Here is a 19,656-nt window from a genome sequence, read left to right on the forward strand (position 1 = left end):
TCCTCCCCTCCTGCTCCGTGGCTTGACGACTCATTGCGAGCTCACAGAACAGGGCTCCGGGCAGCCGAGCGGAAATGGAGGAAAACTAGCCTCCCTGCGGACCTGGCATCTTTTCACTCCCTCCTCTCTACATTTTCCTCCTCTGTTTCTGCTGCTAAAGCCACTTTCTACCACTCTAACTTCCAAGCATCTGCCTCTAACCCTAGGAAGCTCTTTGCCACCTTCTCCTCCCTCCTGAATCCTCCTCCCCCCCCCCCCCCCTCTCTGCGGATGACTTCATCAACCATTTTGAAAAGAAGGTCGACGACATCCGATCCTCGTTTGTTAACCTCTTGGGGCTATGTGGGACGCTAGCGTGCCACCCGTGGTGCACCCTATCAACAGCAGGTGCATTTCAAGAGCGGCAAATTTGAAACCAAATAAATGTCAAAATTCAAATTTTTCAAACATACAACTATCTTACACCCTTTGAAAGATAAACATCTCCTTAACTTCTTGGGGCTATGTGGGACGCTAGCGTGCCACCCGTGGTGCACCCTATCAACAGCAGGTGCATTTCAAGAGCGGCAAATTTGAAACCAAATAAATGTCAAAATTCAAATTTTTCAAACATACAACTATCTTACACCCTTTGAAAGATAAACATCTCCTTAATCTAACCACGTTGTCCGATTTCAAAAAGGGTTTACGGCGAAAGCATAAAGTTAGATTATGTTAGGAGAGTACATTGACAATAGCTGTGTGTAATGTTTTGTCAATTCAAAGACAGGCGTCACCAAAACCATAAAACCAGCTAAAATGATGCACTAACCTTTTACAATCTCCATCAGATGACACTCCTAGGACATTATGTTAGACAATGCATGCATTTTTAGTTCTATCAAGTTCATATTTATATCCAAAAACAGCGTTTTACTATGGCATTGATGTTGAGGAAATCGTTTCCCTCCAATAACCGACAGTCAAGTCAGCACCACAAATTAAATAATTAAAATTAGAAAACATTGGTAAAATATTATATTGTCATTTAAAGAATTATAGATTTACATCTCTTGAACGCAATCAACTTGCCAGATTTAAAAATAACCTTACTGGGAAATCACACTTTGCAATAATCTGAGCACTGCGCCCAGAAAAATATGCTTTGCTATACAGACAAACGGCCATGTTGGAGAGATCTAAAATCGAAAATACTATTTAAATAATCCATTACCTTTGATTCTCTTCATCAGATGTCACTTCCAGGAATCCCAGGTCCATAACGAATGTAGTTTTGTTCAAAAAAGCTCATCATTTATATCCAAAAAGCTCCGTGTTGTTAGCACATGATCTAAGCCAGCCGGACTTCTCGTCATGAACGAGGGGAAAAAATATATTTACGTTCGTTCAAACATGTCAAACGTTGTATAGCATAAATCATTAGTGCCTTTTTTAACCAGAACATGAATAATATTCAAGGTGGACGAATGCATTCTCTTTTATAACGTATTGGAACGAGGGTACCCAACATGAACTCGCGCGCCAGAGTCTAATCGGCCATCACCGTTCCATGGCTCTTGTTCGGTCAGATCTCACAGTAAAAGACTCAAAACACTTTGTAAAGGCTGGTGACATCTAGTGGAAGCAATAGGAAGTGCCAAAACATTAATCAACCCCTGTGTGTTTCAATGGCATAGGCTTAAAGGTAATTCAACACATCAGGTATCCACTTCCTGTCAGAAAATGTTTGCTTAAAATGTTGATAAACTATTTGGCTATTTCTTCACATAAGCGCAGCAATGCGCACACGGCAGTAGGCTATACGTGTGAATGTTCCATTAGCAGGGAAACACAATTCTCAAAAGTGACGGCAAATGCATTTTTATGGTGAAAATGATCTTCCCCAAACTTGAAACTCACTCGCTGCGTATGTATGCCAGTTAGGCTCTACACCCATTGTAAAGCAGATTCATGTGCTTCATTTTAACCTGTTGGGGCTAGGGGGCAGTATTTTCACGGCTGGATAAAAAACCGTACCCGATTTAATCTGGTTACTAATCCTACCCAGTAACTAGAATATGCATATACTTATTACAAATGGATAGAAAACACCCTAAAGTTTCTAAAACTGTTTGAATGGTGTCTGTGAGTATAACAGAACTCATTTGGCAGGCAAAACCCTGAGAAGGTTTCATGCAGGAAGTGGCCTGTCTGACAAGGTGTTGTTGTTCTTGCTTCTGTTTATTGAAGAGTCAGGATCTTAGCTGTAACGTGACATTTCCTACGGCTCCAATAGGCTCTCAGAGCCCGGGAAAAACCTGAACGATGACGAGGCAGCCTCAGGCTGGAACACATAATCGCCAAGTGGCCCATCAGAGGACAATGGAATTAGGCGCGTGCCCGATTCGACCCAGTGATATATTTTCCTTCGGCTGTTTATCTAATTGCAGATTCCCGGGCGGAATATTATCGCTTTTTTACGAGAAAAATGGCATAAAAATTGATTTTAAACAGCGGTTGACATGCTTCGAAGTACGGTAATGAAATATTTAGAAATCTTTTGTCACGAAATGCGCCGTGCGCACGACCGTTATTTACCATTGGGATAGTGTCTAGAACGCACGAACAAAACGTCGCTGTTGGAACATAACTATGGATTATTTTGGACCAAACCTACATTTGTTATTGAAGTAGAAGTCCTGGGAGTGCATTCTGACGAAGAACAGGAAAGGTAAGACCATTTTTCTTATAGTAAATCTGATTTTGGTGAAGGCTAAACTTGCCGGGTGTCTAAATAGCTAGCCCGTGATGGCTGGGCTATGTACTTAGAATATTGCAAAATGTGCTTTCACCGAAAAGCTATTTTAAAATCGGACATATCGAGTGCATAGAGGAGTAATGTATCTATAATTCTTAAAATAATTGTTATGCTTTTTGTGAACGTTTATCGTGAGTAATTTAGTAAATTGTTAGTAAATTCGCCGGAAGTTTGCGGGGGGGTATGCTAGTTCTGAACGTCACATGCTAATGTAAAAAGCTGGTTTTTGATATAAATATTAACTTGATTGAACAAAACATGCATGTATTGTATAACATAATGTCCTAGGTGTGTCATCTGATGAAGATCATCAAAGGTTAGTGCTGCATTTAGCTGTCTTCTGGGTTTTTGTGACATTATATGCTAGCTTGAAAAATGGGTGTCTGATTATTTCTGGCTTGGTACTCTGCTGACATAATCTAATGTTTTGCTTTCGTTGTAAAGCCTTTTTGAAATCGGACAGTGTGGTTAGATTAACGAGAGTCTTGTCTTTAAATAGCTGTAAAATAGTCATATGTTTGAGAAATTGAAGTAATAGGATTTTTAAGGTATTTGAAAATCGCGCCACAGGATTCAACTGGCTGTTACGTAGGTGGGACGAATTCGTCCCGCCTGCCCTAGAGAGGTTAAGTCAAATGACACCGCTGGTCCTGCTCACATTGCCCTACCCTATGCTTTGACCTCTTTCTCCCCTCTCTGTCCAGATGAAATCTTGCGTCTTGTGACGGCCGGCCGCCCAACAACCTGCCCGCTTGACCCTATCCCCTCCTCTCTTCTCCAGACCATTTCCGGAGACCTTCTCCCTTACCTCACCTTGCTCATCAACTCATCCTTGACCGCTGGCTACGTCCCTTCCGTCTTCAAGAGAGCGAGAGTTGCACCCCTTCTCAAAAAAACCTACACTCGATCCCTCCGATGTCAACAACTACAGACCAGTATCCCTTCTTTCTTTTTTCTCCAAAACTCTTGACCGTGCCGTCCTTGGCCAGCTCTCCTGCTATCTCTCTCAGAATTACCTTCTTGATCCAAATCAGTCAGGTTTCAAGGCTGGTCATTCAACTGAGATTGCTCTTCTCTGTGTCACGGAGGCTCTCCGCACTGCTAAAGCTAACTCTCTCTCCTCTGCTCTCATCATTCTAGACCTATCTGCTGCCTTTGATACTGTGAACCATCAGATCCTCCTCTCCACCTTCTCCGAGTTGGGTATCTCTGGCGCGGCTCACTCTTGGATTGCGTCCTACCTGACAGGTCGCTCCTACCAGGTGGCGTGGCGAGAATCCGTCTCCGCACCACGTGCTCTCACCACTGGTGTCCCCCAGGGCTCTGTTCTAGGCCCTCTCCTATTTCCCCCTTCTGATAACCAGGTGACGAATCGCATCTCTGCATGTCTGGCAGACATATCAGTGTGGATGACGGATCACAACCTCAAGCTGATCCTCGGCAAGACGGAGCTGGTCTTCGTCCCGGGGAAGGACTACCCTTTCCATGATCTCGCCATCACGGTGAACAACTCCATTGTGTCCTCCTCCCAGAGTGCTAAAAGCCTCGGAGTGACCCTGGACAACACCCTGTCGTTCTCCGCTAACATCAAGGCGGTGACCCGATCCTGTAGGTTCATGCTATACAACATTCGCAGAGTTCGACCCTGCCTTACACAGGAAGCGGCGCAGGTCCTAATCCAGGCACTTGTCGTCTCCCGTCTGGATTACTGCAACTCCCTGTTGGCGGGGCTCCCTGCCTGTGCCATTAAACCCCTACAACTCATCCAGAACACCGCAGCCCGTCTGGTGTTCAACCTTCCCAAGTTCTCTCACGTCACCCCGCTCCTCCGCACACTCCACTGGCTTCCAGTTGAAGCTCGCATCTGCTACAAGACCATGGTGCTTGCCTACGGAGCTGTGAGGGGAATGGCACCTCCGTACCTTCAGGCTCTGATAAGGCCCTACACCCAAACAAGGGCACTGCGTTCATCCACCTCTGGCCTGCTGGCCCCCCTACCTCTGCGAAAGCACAGTTCCCGCTCAGCCCAGTCAAAACTGTTCGCTGCTCTGGCACCCCAATGGTGGAACAAGCTCCCTCACGACGCCAGGACAGCGGAGTCAATCACCACTTCCGTAGACACCTGAAACCCCACCTCTTTAAGGAATACCTGGGATAGGATAAAGTAATCATTCTAACCCCCCCCAAAAAAGATATAAATGTACTATTGTAAAGTGGTTGTTCCACTGGATATCATAAAGTGAATGCACCAATTTGTAAGTCGCTCTGGATAAGAGCGTCTGCTAAATGACGTAAATGTAAATGTAAATGTTGCTTCAATATATCCACATAATTTTCCTTCCTCATTGATGCCATCTATTTTGTGAAGTGTACCAGTCCCTCCTGCAGCAAAGCACCCCCACAACATGATGCGGCCAACACCGTGCTTCACGGTTGGGATGGTGTTCTTCGGCTTGCAAGCCTCCCCCTTTTTCCTCCAAACATAACGATGGTCATTATGGCCAAACAGTTCTATTTCTGTTTCATCAGACCAGAGGACATTTCTCCAAAAAGTATGATCTTTGCCCCCATGTGCAGTTGCAAACCGTAGTCTGGCTTTTTTATGGTGGTTTTGGATCAGTGGCTTCTTCCTTGCTGAGCGGTCTTTCAGGTCATGTCAATACAGGACTCATTTTACTGTGGATATAGATACTTTTGTAACTGTTTCCTCCAGCATCTTCACAAGGTCCTTTGCTGTTGTTATGGGATTGATTTGCACTTTTCGCACCAAAGTACGTTCATCTCTAGCAGACAGAACGCATCTCCTTCCTGAGCGGCATGATGGCTGCGTGGTCCCATGGTGTTTATACTTGCGCACTATTGTTTGTACGGATGAACGTGGTAGCTTCAGGCATTTGGAAATTGCTCCCAAGGATGAACTAGACTTGTGGAGGTATAAAAAAAAAATCTGACTTCTTGCCTGATTTCTTTTGATTTTCCCATGATGTCAAGCAAAGAGGCACTGAGTTTGACAGTAGGCCTTGAAATACATCCACAGGTACACCTCCAATTGACTCAAATGATGTCAATTAGCCTATCAGAAGCTTCTAAAGCCCTGACATCATTTTCTGGAATTTTCCAAGCTGTTTAAAGGCACAGTCAACTTAGTGTATGTAAACTTCTGACCCACTGGAATTGTGATATAGTGAATTATAAGTGAAATAATCTGTCTGTAAACAATTGTTGGAAAAATTACTTGTCATGCACAACGTAGATGTCCTTAACAACTTGCCAAAACTATAGTTTGTTAAATCTAGATGTTCCGCTAGAGGAACGCCTCGCCAATATCCAATGATAGAGCGTGGCGCGAATTAAAAACACCTCAAAAATCCCAAAACTTAAATTTTTCAAACATATGACTATTTTACACCATTTTAAAGACAAGACTCTCCTTTATCTAACCACATTGTCCGATTTCAAAAAGGCTTTACAACGAAAGCAAAACATTAGATTATGTCAGGAGAGTACCCAGCCAGAAATAATCACACACCCATTTTTCAAGCCTGCATATAATGTCACAAAAACCAAAACCACAGCTAAATGCAGCACTAACCTTTGATGATCTTCATCAGATGACACTCCTAGGACATTATGTTATACAATACATGCATGTTTTGTTCAATCAAGTTCATATTTATATCAAAAAACAGCTTTTTACATTAGCATGTGACGTTCAGAACTAGCATACCCACCGAAAACTTCCGGTGAATTTACTAAATTACTCACGATAAACGTTCACAAAAAACATAACAATTATTTTAAGAATTATAGATACAGAACTCCTTTATGCAATCGCGGTGTCCGATTTTAAAATAGCTTTTCGGTGAAAGCACATTTTACAATATTCTGAGTAGATAGCCCGGCCATCATGGCTAGCTATTTTGACACCCACCAAGTTTGGCACTCACCAAACTCAGATTTACTAAAAGAAAAATTGGATTACCTTTGCTGTTCTTCGTCAGAATGCACTCCCAGGACTTCTACTTCAACACCCAATGTTGTTTTGGTTCCAAATAATCCATAGTTATATCCAAATAGCTGCGTTTTGTTCTTGCGTTCAAGACACTATCTGAAGTGTGACGTGCCGGCCCGTATCGTGACAAAAAAATGTCAAAATATTCCATTACCGTACTTCGAAGCATGTCAAACGCTGTTTAAAATCAATTTTTATGCGATTTTTCTCGTAAAATAGCGATAATATTCCGACCGGGAGCCCTTGTTTTCGTTCAAACACTGAAAATAGAAAATGGAGTCTTCACATGCACACGCACGCCAGTGTCATTGTTCTCAGAACGACCACTTTCCAAAACCCCTACTGTTTTTCGCCCAGGGACTGCAGAGTCATCATTCCCCATTCTGGCGCCTTCTGAGAGCCTATGGGAGCCTTAGAAAATGTCACGTTACAGCAGAGATCCTCTATTTTCGATAAAGAGGCTATAGATGGACAAGAAATGGTCAGACAGGGCACTTTCCATATAGAATCTTCTCAGGTTTTGGCCTGCCATATGAGTTATGTTATACTCACAGACACCATTCAAACAGTTTTAGAAACTTTAGGGTGTTTTCTATCCAAATCAAATAATTATATGCATATTCTAGTTTCTGGGCAGGAGTAATAACCAGATTGAATCGGGTACGTTTTTTATCCGGCCGTGAAAATACTGCCCCCTATCCTAAACAGGTTAACAAGACATTTTTGGAGTGGTTAAAAAACTAGTTTTAATGACTCCAACCTAAGTGTATGTAAACTTCTGATTTCAACTGTATATACTGTGAGCTGCAAAAGTATTGGGACAGTGACTTTTTTTGTTGTTGTTTTGGCTCTGTACTCCAGCATTTTGGATTTGAAATTATACAATGACTTTGAGGTTAAAGTGCAGACTGTCAGCTTTATTTTGAGAGTATTTTCATCCATCTCGGGGAACCATTAGAAATGAGAATTCTATACTATTCTACTGTATCTTAGTCACTTAATAAAATGTACGTATCTTGCATTACTCATCTCATGTGTATATACTGTATTCTATACTATTCTATGGTATCTTAGTCACTTAATGTTTACATATCGGTCATTACTCATCTCGTGTATATGCTGTTTTCTATACTATTCTACTTTATCTCATTCAATTAATAATGTTTACATATCTTGCATTACTCATCTCATATGTATATACTGTATTCTATACGATCCTACTGTATCTTAGTCCATTCCGCTCTCACATCGCTCATCAATATGTACATAGTCTTAATTCATCCCTACTTAGATTTGTGTGTATTGGGTAAATGTTGTGTAATTTGTTAGATATTACTTGTTAGATATTACAGCACTGTCGGAGCTAGAAGCACAAGCATTTTGCTACACCCGCAATAACACCTGTTAATCACGTGTATGTGACCAATACAATTTGATTTGATTTGAAATTACAGCACTATTTGTACATAGTCCCCCCATTTTAGGGGACCAAAATTATTGGGACAAATTCACTTATATGTGCATTAAAGTAGTTAAAAGTTGAGTATTTGGTCCCATATTCCTATCACGCAATGATTACATCAAGCTTATGACTCTACCAACTTGTTGGATGCATTTGCTATTTGTTTTGGTTGTGTTTCAGATTATTTTGTGCATAAAATGTGGTGAGTAGTTGACTCAAAGAGAGAGAAAGACAATAGTTGAACAGTTTTTAACAAATTCATTTCTTCAAAAATGGAGGAGCAAGAGAGAGAGAGAGAGAGAGAGAGAGAGAGCTAGCTATATTTTGTCTTTTTTTCACTTTCACTTACTTATGTAGCAAATGCAGCTAGATAGTTTAGCCTATTCAAACACCCGGCTCAAACAGAGGAATGCTATGTTAGCTAGCTAGCTATGACTATCAACACTGGAACATTTATAAGTCAAGGTAAGATTTTGCTTTTACACATTTATTGCCACCGGGGCCCTCCGGTGTAACTGCTAAACTGCTTACTGATTGTACACTGCACTGCATGATTGTAGCTGGTTTACTAATGCATTAGTTATATTAGCTATGTTGACTATGATGTTACTTTAGTTAATATGGTGACAACGGGGTAGGCTGTGTATAGTGTTTATGATATGAAGGTTTGGCTTGGAAAGTTTTTTTTTGCCTGGACACAGACAGCTGATGTGTTGTGCATTGAATTCCACAAGTGAAGGGAAAAAGTGAGAGGAGAATAGAGCGGAGATGTGAGAAGGAATACAACAAGATGTTTTTATGTTGGGGTGTATTAATTCCATCGATTCTGTTGACAAATGTTTCTTGAGCGGAAGCAAACAGAATGAAACGGGGATAAACATGCCTGAATTTGTCCAATAGAAACTCTTGTTTGCAACTATTGGACTAATGATTACACCCTAGATCAGCTAGATGCAGGCAAGAGTGTGTAAGGTGGTATTGAATGTCTCACTTGTCTGTCCATGTGTCACTGTCTGTCACCTCAAATATTTATCTCGACCTGTGTGCACCTACATTGTAAACTTTCATTCATAGGCTAGGTTGTAGCAACTTCATGATGGATATAAGGAAAAGTTGAGTATCATGTAGTAGCTTAAAATTAGCAATGTTACATTTAACTGGGTGAATGGAATATGAATGACAGTCATCCAATACGCTGTAATAGAAATAAGGCCATGCTTGTAAAAAATAATTATCATCCTCCCTCATCTTAAAAGGCACCGACAGCCACTGGTATATACAGTATACAGACCAACCCTAATCTACACTGGTATATACAGTATACAGACCAACCCTAATCTACACTGGTATATACAGTATACAGACCAACCTTAATCTACACTGGTATATACAGTATACAGACCAACCCTAATCTACACTGGTATATACAGTATACAGACCAACCCTAAACTACACTGGTATATACAATATACAGACCAACCCTAAACTACACTGGTATTTGTTTTATAGCAGTCATGTTTGAATTATTTGAAAATGTAGTTTTCAGATGGCACTTGTTTTGGAGTTATTACCAACTGGGCATGAAAGTCAAAGGATATTTTGTACATTCTTGCCAAAATCAAAAGACACAAACAGTGACAAACATATTAATGATATGTCTCTTTGCTTTTACATGAATACATTTGAAGTTATGCATGCTTGTTAATAAGTGTACAAACGGCTTTAAGTGAAGGTCCCTGCAGCTCTGTCTCTGTATTCTCATTATCTGCAATATTTTTCCTGTCACATGATTTCATATGAGCTCGTCGTTCAGGCCACTAATCTCCTGAAAATGAGACTTCTATCTTCGGGAAGTATGTGCAGCTAAATAGAGGGAAAAAGGGAGTATTTTCACCCAGCGTGTTATGTAAATGTCTTAAGAAAACAAGGACATCTGCTGTTTACGAATAAACATCTTCTCAGTATGATATAACCACATTAATGGACAATTTAAATTCTACATGCTTTTTGACAGTTGTTGAACTAAATTTGCTTTATTAAAATACTAACCGCAGTAGATGTGTTTACTCAAACACTGCATGGGTTTAAGTGGTTATTACAATGATTCATAGAGCTCAATGTGTTTCATTGGGGTAAATTACCCCCACTCTTAGACAGCTTCAGCTTAGGAGTCCACACTGTTCTGGTTAGACGATTGGCCCACACTGTCAATGGTTAACTGTCTATCGGCATAACTCATGTGGTGCTTTCCAAAATACTAAAATAACATTAAGCACTGGTTGATAACTTAAAGATTCCATAATTTGAATACTTTCACTAGTGTAGTAGTCAGCATTGCAGTATTGCTTAATTTGTGTGATCATCATGCTTAATGTGTTACACATGTACTGTTGTTTCCATGGGATCCTTGTCTATTTCCTTATTGCCTGTGTAAGTAAGAGTGCAGGTAAGGCGGGGAAGCAAGTTTTCTGTCTGGAAGCCATGTCTGTTATGTGTGCTGTGCTTATGGCTCTCGTAGCCTGAAGGAAGTTTACCTTTTTCATAAGCCGTTAATGATTGATTAAGAAGCCCTGACACAGAGCGCCATGCACGGAGAGCTAACAAACCAACAGCATCTTTCTCAAGGTGACTTACCACAGAGTGTCAGACTCAGCAGGCTGTACATCTGGCAAATTGTGAAGAACAAGGGAGAAAACAAGGAGAGTGTTTGCTTGATATAATGTCTCATCACCTCAATAGCTGTTTTAGAGCAGTATGGCTGAACTAAGGAAAATCTGTTTTTATTATAGAAGAGACATACATACTCATCTTTGTGTGTGTATGATTATGATTGTCCTCTAAACCATAATGCATAATTCGTACAACTATATTGAAGTTTCTCATCTGTGGAGGCATATCTATGGAAGTTATATTCTCTTGTCCTCTACTATCTCTCCACATCAAAACATGTCAATTGGTTCAAATCACCTTTCAGTACACATTATAGCTATATCCATAAAGTGTGCATTATGGCATTTCCCTGTATATCTCTTCTCTGTATACATCAATGATGTCGCTCTCGCTGCTGTTAATTCTTTGATCCAGGTCTACGCAGATGACACCATTCTGTATACCTCTGGCCCATCTTTGGATACTGTGTTAACTAACCTCCAGACGAGTTTCAATGCCATATAACTCTCCTTCCGTGGCCTCCAACTGCTCTTAAATGCAAGTAAAACTAAATGCATGCTCTTCAACCGATCGCTGCCCGTACCTGCCCGCCTGTCCAGCATCACTACTCTGGACGGTCCTGACTTAGAATATGTGGACAACTACAAATACCTAGGTGTATGGTTAGACTGTAAACTCTCCTTCCAGACTCACATCCAAAATTAAATCTAGAATCGGCTTCCTATTTCGCAACAAAGCATCCTTCACTCATGCTGCCAAACATACCATCGTAAAACTGACCATCCTACCAATCCTCGACTTTGGCGATGTCATTTACAAAATAGCCTCCAACACTCTACTCAACAAATTGGATGCAGTCTATCACAGTGCCATCCGTTTTGTCACCAAAGCCCCATATACTACCCACCACTGCGAACTGTATGCTCTTGATGGCTGGCCCTCGCTTCATATTCGTCGCCAAACTCACTGGCTCCAGGTCATCTACAAGTCTCTGCTAGGTAAAGCCCCGCCTTATCTCAGCTCACTGTTCACCATAGCAGCACCCACCCGTAGCACGCGCTCCAGCAGGTATATCTCACCTGTCACCCCCAAAGCCAATTCTTACTTTGGCCACCTCTCCTTCCAGTTCTCTGCTGCCAATGACTGGAATGAACTGCAAAAATCTCTGAAACTGGAGACTCTTACCTCTCTCACTAGCTTTAAGCACCAGCTGTCAGAGGAGCTCACAGATCACTGCACCTGTACATAGCTCATCTGTAAATAGCCCATCCAATCTACCTCATCCCCATACTGTATTTATTTATTTATTCATCTTGCTCCTTTGCACCCCAGTATCTCTACTTGCACATTCATCTTCTGCACATCCTACCATTCCAGTGTTTAATTGCTATATTGTAATTACTTCGCCACCATGGCATATTTATTGCCTTACCTCTCTTATCTTACCTCATTTGCACATGCTGTATATAGATTTTTCTACTTCTACTGTATTATTGATTGTATGTTTGTTTATTCCATGTGTGTAACTGTGTTGTTGTACGTGTCGAACTGCTTTGCTTTATCTTGGCCAGGTCGCAGTTGCAAATGAGAGCTTGTTCTCAACTAGCCTACCTGGTTAAATACAGGTGAAATAAATAAATAAAATAAATATGATACACTTATCGGATTGAGTTGTGTCAACAAAAGGATCAATGACCTAGTAAAAGCTACATTTTGATAGAAAGGTGTATACAGTGAGGGAAAAAAGTATTTGATCCCCTGCTGATTTTGTACGTTTGCCCACTGACAAAGTGGAGTTGCAATGATCATGAGAACGGTGAGGAATCAGCCCAGAACTACACGGGAGGATCTTGTCAATGATCTCAAGGCAGCTGGGACCATAGTCACCAAGAAAACAATTGGTAACAAACTACGCTGTGAAGGACTGAAATCCTGCAGCGCCCGCAAGGTCCCCCTGCTCAAGAAAGCACATATGCATGCCCGTCTGAAGTTTGCCAATGAACATCTGAATGATTCAGAGGACAACTGGGTGAAAGTGTTGTGGTCAGATGAGACCAAAATGGAGCTCTTTGGCATCAACTCAACTCGCCGTGTTTGGAGGAGGAGGAATGCTGCCTATGACCCCAAGAACACCATCCCCATCGTCAAACATGGAGGTGGAAACATTATGCTTTGGGGGTGTTTTTCTGCTAAGGGGACAGGACAACTTCACCGCATCAAAGGGACGATGGACAGGGCCATGTACCGTCAAATCTTGGGTGAGAACCTCCTTCCCTCAGCCAGGGCATTGAAAATGTGTATTCCAGCATGATAATGACCCAAAACACACGGCCAAGGCAACAAAGGAGTGGCTCAAGAAGAAGCACATTAAGGTCCTGGAGTGGCCTAGCCAGTCTCCAGACCTTAATCCCATAGAAAAGCTGTGGAGGGAGCTGAAGGTTCGAGTTGTCAAACGTCAGCCTCGAAACCTTAATGAATTGGATAAGATCTGCAAAGAGGAGTGGGACAAAATCCCTCCTGAGATGTGTGCAAACCTGGTGGCCAACTACAAGAAACGTCTGACCTCTGTGATTGCCAACAAGGGTTTTGCCACCAAGTACTAAGTCATGTTTTGCAGAGGGGTCAAATACTTATTTCCCTCATTAAAATGCAAATCATTTTATAACATTTTTGACATGCGTTTTTCTGGATTTTTTTGTTGTTATTCTGTCTCTCACTGTTCAAATAAACCTACCATTAAAATTATAGACTGATAATTTCTTTGTCAGTGTGCAAACGTACAAAATCAGCAGGGGATCAAATACTTTTTTCCCTCACTGTAATGGATATTCATCGGAGAAGTACCCTAAATTTCAACCTCAGAAGGAGCCAATAATAGTTCCAGCCCTCATTAAAACATTTTACTGCAGTGAGCTAAATCAGGGTCGGAAAGTGTTTCTTGGTAGTCTTAAACAAATCTACTTTGAAACAAAAGGATATACCTCACACGCATGGTTATAGGCTTTAAAAAAAGAAGACACCTGTACCATGACAAATTTAAATGTATTCAATTTTGAGTTTTCATTCCAATATTAAACTTGATATACATCACAGAAGACTGAAATATAACACAACTGTTTGACATAAAAACACTGGAGTTTCTGCGATTCTTTTTTTTAAAGGTTTATTAATTATGAAATTATGAAAAATAAGAGTAACATTCCACCCATGAGGCCACTAGAGGGCGTTTTGGCCATTTGATTGCAGGAAAAGTGTCTTCTACAAAGATGTCTTCTGCTAAGTCTTCCACAGTAACCACACTATTACACACTCAGTCCCAACAGCATCATACCCCATTGAGACCCCTGTTAGCCATACTGCATCCAGACAGAACCCTGGATGTGATATAGGATGGGATGCTGATGCATATCATGTAGAATCTAAGGTGTGATAACACTACTACCCAGTTGTTGTTTCAGAGAGTCATTCATGTATCTGAGGCCACAGAAGAAGGTGTATTAACAAAGATAAAATGTGGCAAGATATCGTTCAGGAAATAAATGTCACTTAACCATGAGTAGGCAATACCTGACACAGTATTGCCATCATACCAGTCTACCACTATCTATTTAATTGCTATTTAACTAGGTAGGCTACCTTGAGATTCTCTACAAGAATGTCCTCACAAGGAAGCTGATAGATATACACTTTTTTGGTCTAAACTCACAAGACTTTTCTGTTAAATTCCCCTCGTTGGCAAAGGATGCCTCCACTGTGGTGTGAAGAATGGCAATATTTACGCAACTGTCCAATAACCTTTTTATTGCCCAACAATGGCACAACATTGGAATGTTGAGTCATTCTCTCCACATCTTTATGTGGAATAATAAAATAAATGTCTTAAAAAAAAGACTTGAGGTTTGTACACAGCTCAAGTTAATTTAGCATAGTGTTCTTTTCATAAAAGATCAGAATGTTACCTGGTGAGATCAATACCACTGCCAGGGAGCTATGGATCAAGCAGTCTGTTAGTTCAACAGACCTGTATCATCCATACTCTACCTACTGAACAATATAGCTACCATATAGAGCGACTGTGGAGTACACAGCACTCAATGACCTATACATTGTAGTCTTCATCATAGTATACATTGTAGCTCTTCTCCACTAAAGAACATATTCACATGCAAAATATTTACACATGATAGTTTAAAAAGCTGTGACAGAACAGGGAATGTTTGCACAACTGGAGTGAGACTTCAGATACTGACAAACACCTTCAGAGACCAAGGAGGTCATGGAGGTTTTCCTAATCAGAGTCTTGACCTGTTCGAAACATTGTAAGATAATGAGAAAATTAACAACGGAATCAATGTTGCCAGTATATGGTGGTTTTAGCTGTTTGGACCTTGTGATCTGAAGTTGTTAGGCACTTGTGTGTAATGACCACTACGCCTGTTAATAACAAACACTTACAGGAATATAGTCAACCACACTTTTCAGGTAGTCTTTATAAGACATCTTTTCAGAGCCATGAGAGAGCTCAATGTCATTTGCTGGTTCTATATAATCTGCTGACATGTTGGTAGAAGTAAATGACTTATTTTCATGGCACAAGTGGAAGCAGTGCCGTGCAGTCTGGATACCATGCCCCAACTCACATGGCCTGATATAACAGAGCCAAGGACACCTAATAGATTATGAAGATAACACAAAATATTGACAAATACTTTCTTGTGTATTTGGCTTTGAAATGTCTACAGCCCCTAATGTTTTGCTCATTAGTGTGTTTCAGAGTTACTCCACTGTTCTTCAAGCAAGACCAAGCTAATGGTGTAAACGTAATGTGCCTCAGGACAGCTTGCCGAATCGTCTGTGATACTGCTTCAGATTTAATACAAAAAATGAACTGTGTGTGGCAAATTAAAAGAATACAATCTGCTATTATTTTAAGTGAAACTTATGCAATGGGTAAACATAAGCTAAAGGAAGTATGCAGTAGTTCCTCAGATGTCAGCTTTTAAACAGATAACACGTCTCAATATAAAGTCTCAATGTGTTTGAGTGTATGTTTTATAATACCTTAAAACATGAATAATCAAACAGTGTCTGTTTAATGTTCTATGGCCCATGAGGTCTCTAAAACGTTCTAAGAATGTATCTTTTTTTTTTATACCAGTATGCAAGTATGACCTTCAGAATAATTTGGGTTGTAACTTCCTGTCTGCCATGTTGCCATGGTAACTACTCCTCTGAGTCTAATACAGATGATGCAAAGCGAAGTCTAAAACACTCCGGCCTGAGCGGTGGATGCTTTTAGTGCTGTCAGAGCCGACTACTGCAAGAGTCAGGATGTACGTAGCAATACTGGCCAACTTTCACATATTATCTAGGAGTACGCAAAGTTTATTTGAGGGGAGGTTTAAAGGTGCTTAAAAAATGTCAAATAAAATTGAAGTAGTGCCCATAATGTCTACTTTAAGTTTCAACACAATAATGTTTACCTAGTTATTGCAATATCATACATTTAAGTTTAGGTACAGCCCCATACAGGAAAATCTTGATGAGTAATTTCTCACAATTTCTTTACATTTCGAAGCATATAGTCCAAATTATGAATTGTTATGAAACATCAGCACAGGCTTTCACTAACAGGCTTTACATGAAAACCATTAGCCTATTTGAACATTACAATGTTGTTTTATTAGCATAACATTTGTTTTCTCACTTGAGTGAGAGAAAAAAAGCTAGAATTTCAGCAAAATGTTGGGATGTGCGTTTGCGGCATTACATTTCTGTCAGATATGTGCATAGTGTTCCATAATCAATTTATATCTGTAATGCAAATTGTTAATCTAATGAATATGTGTCTCTCACTCATGCTCTTTGTGCATACTAATTTCGACATTGACCCAAGGAACACGGCCCTGCCGGTCTAAAAATGAAGCTCTTTTCACTTGTGAAATGTAACTTCATACACGTTTATCCCCAACATGGTGCCAAAACAAACACCTACAGGCAAACAGTGGTTGGTAAATTCTATTTTGGAAGCGCAATGTCCTGAATCCTGAGTTTCATTAACTGTGGAATCAGCAGATTATGCAACATATGAGGATCTAGACATTCTTTGCTGGTCTAATTATGATACAGTACCTGTGTATCTGTAGTAACTGTGATTATTAACAATGTTGTTGTTACATGGTACTTCAGTAATTGCTTTGTAATTGCATAGTAATGGAGTAGAGTGTTTTTGTTACATTAGTGGAATAAGGAACAGCCCCTATTCCGTAATTTGATGGTATGACTTTAGTTCAGTTTCTCCCTCGAATTAGCCATTTTGGAAGTTTTTCTTGGTAAGCCCTTCTCATAACTTAATGGTATAACTGGGAGTGACAAAAAGTTGGAGGATTTTAATTTAGTATTTAATTTTAAAACAATAAATATGTAAATGTAAGTATATTAATAAAACAGTAATCCTTAAGAAACTCACCTCCAGTAGGCTACAACCAATCATTGTCATTCTATACATGGTGTAGTGTACAGCAGTGTATGCATGACCAGTTCATGTACTATCATACTTTGGAACAGACTGCAAGGTGTTTAATGTCACATATCAAAAGTGTTTTATTGCAGTAACAGATTTATTCTGTGTTTTATTTTTACTCTAGGCACTTCATCCATCACATCAGAGTATAAGCTTGCAGTTATTGTCTTGATGGTATTATTCAATATGCCATACGTATCACAGAATCTCGATGACAGAATTATCATTTTGTTCTTTCTACAGATAATAATTTTCTTAGAACTAGGGAAATGGCCAATGTCAAGAGAGTGTTCACATCTGACGGGAGTCACTTGATAGACATATTTCAGTAGGGTTTTCCTCATGTATTAGTAGGTTAAATGTTAAACAGGTATGTCATATTCAATTTGCCTCATTCCATGGAAATATACTCCATTTACATAACTTCAATGAAAAGCTGGTGATCCATTTTAAGTATGCAGTTTAATGAGTTTCATTGAAATAAAAGGTTGGAAAAGGGATACTTTTATGAGATGCATTCATTAATATCAAGTGACCGGAAAGTTGAATGTACTTATCTCTCACGTGCCCTGAGTCTCTCTCTTGTATGCAGTCTTACCGCTATCATACTCTACCCTCAATTAAAGTTATACTGCACATCCTCTATATTCTTGCCTTGACAATTGCTATCTTGAGGGTAATCTCTATAGCACAATGAATTGATCGCCAAGTACTGGTAGTACTAACCAGTGTTGGGAAAGCTGCTCTGAAAATATAGTTTACCAAGCTACCAATTATTTCACACTGGAAGAAGATAAGCTACACTAAAGCTACCTTTAAGAAAAATATAGTTTACAGTTACTAAAGTTAATTTGAAAAAGTGTTCACTGCATCCAAACTATTTTGTGAAAAATGATCATATATAAATCTGAAATGTCATAGACTACAAATTGCAAGGCACAAAATCACTTTGGGGCAATTATGTTAACAGAATGTGTCATTTAGCCCGATTATACACAACAAAACATGAGAATTAGGCAGATTTGATGCTGAAAAAGAAAGGAGATTATTGCCTACTTCACACATATTTTATTTTTGCAAAAAAAGTAGTGTGTAGTTCCATTAGTTAGCTACACCGCTACATGGCTAAAAAGTAATTAACTACTGAAAACACTACCTAGATTTGAGTTTAGTTCAACTACCACCAAGCTACTGCAAAATGTAGTTAAATTATTAATTGAACAACATGTAGTTCACTACTCCCCAACACTGGTACTAACATATTTAATAACAGTCTGTTCTATGTTATACGTATATCTTGAATATATCCATACTTGTCCTCTCATGTAACCAAACTGTGGAGGATTTTATTAAGTAGGTCAGCCTGTAGATAAATAGGCAGAGGAAATGTTACAGTAGTTATGACAGCCTGTTTCCCCGGCAGTGTATCCCTGCTTGAGCAATAGCATACTGTTAATCAGTAACACATAGGATATTTGGTTGTGACAGCTAACAGTTCAAGCTAATGATATTTGGTTGTGACAGCTTACAGTTCAAACTAATGATATTTGGTTGTGACAGCTTACAGTTCAAGCTAATGATATTTGGTTGTGACAGCTTACAGTTCAAGCAAATGATATTTGGTTGTGACAGCTTACAGTTCAAGCTAATGATATTTGGTTGTGACAGCTTACAGTTCAAGCTAATGATATTTGGTTGTGACAGCTAACAGTTCAAGCTAATGATATTTGGTTGTGACAGCTTACGATTCAAGCTAATGATATTTGTCAAAAAAATATGACACCCCCTGTTTGTCACACAGCAAAGCAAGTTTTCTGGGGACCAGTTGGAGCAGGGAAATAATGATTACTCATGAATCCAAATGGAGTGATGAAGAGCACAATGGATAGTATTAGCAGTGGTAAGAAAACAACATATGGCACAAACATGAGATAGAGTCAGGGTTGGATTTAGGATTGGGAAATACCACATCCAGACTAGAGTTTGTGACAGGAACGCCAGTGGGATGTAGTATATGGCAGTTAGTTACAAGGATGAACAAACACAGATGTTCTAGAGAGATGGCTGGCTGGCAATAGAACATGACTTTGATTTGGACTTCAAGGACCTTGGTAGATTATGTTCAGAAGGATTGAAGAAAATCTCTGGACATCAAGATGTACTTTTGAAATATGTTTCATTTGATAACCATC

This window comes from Salmo salar, chromosome 15 (assembly GCF_965601325.2).
Source record: "Salmo salar chromosome 15, fSalSal1, whole genome shotgun sequence".
Classification (NCBI taxonomy): Eukaryota; Metazoa; Chordata; class Actinopteri; order Salmoniformes; family Salmonidae; genus Salmo; species Salmo salar.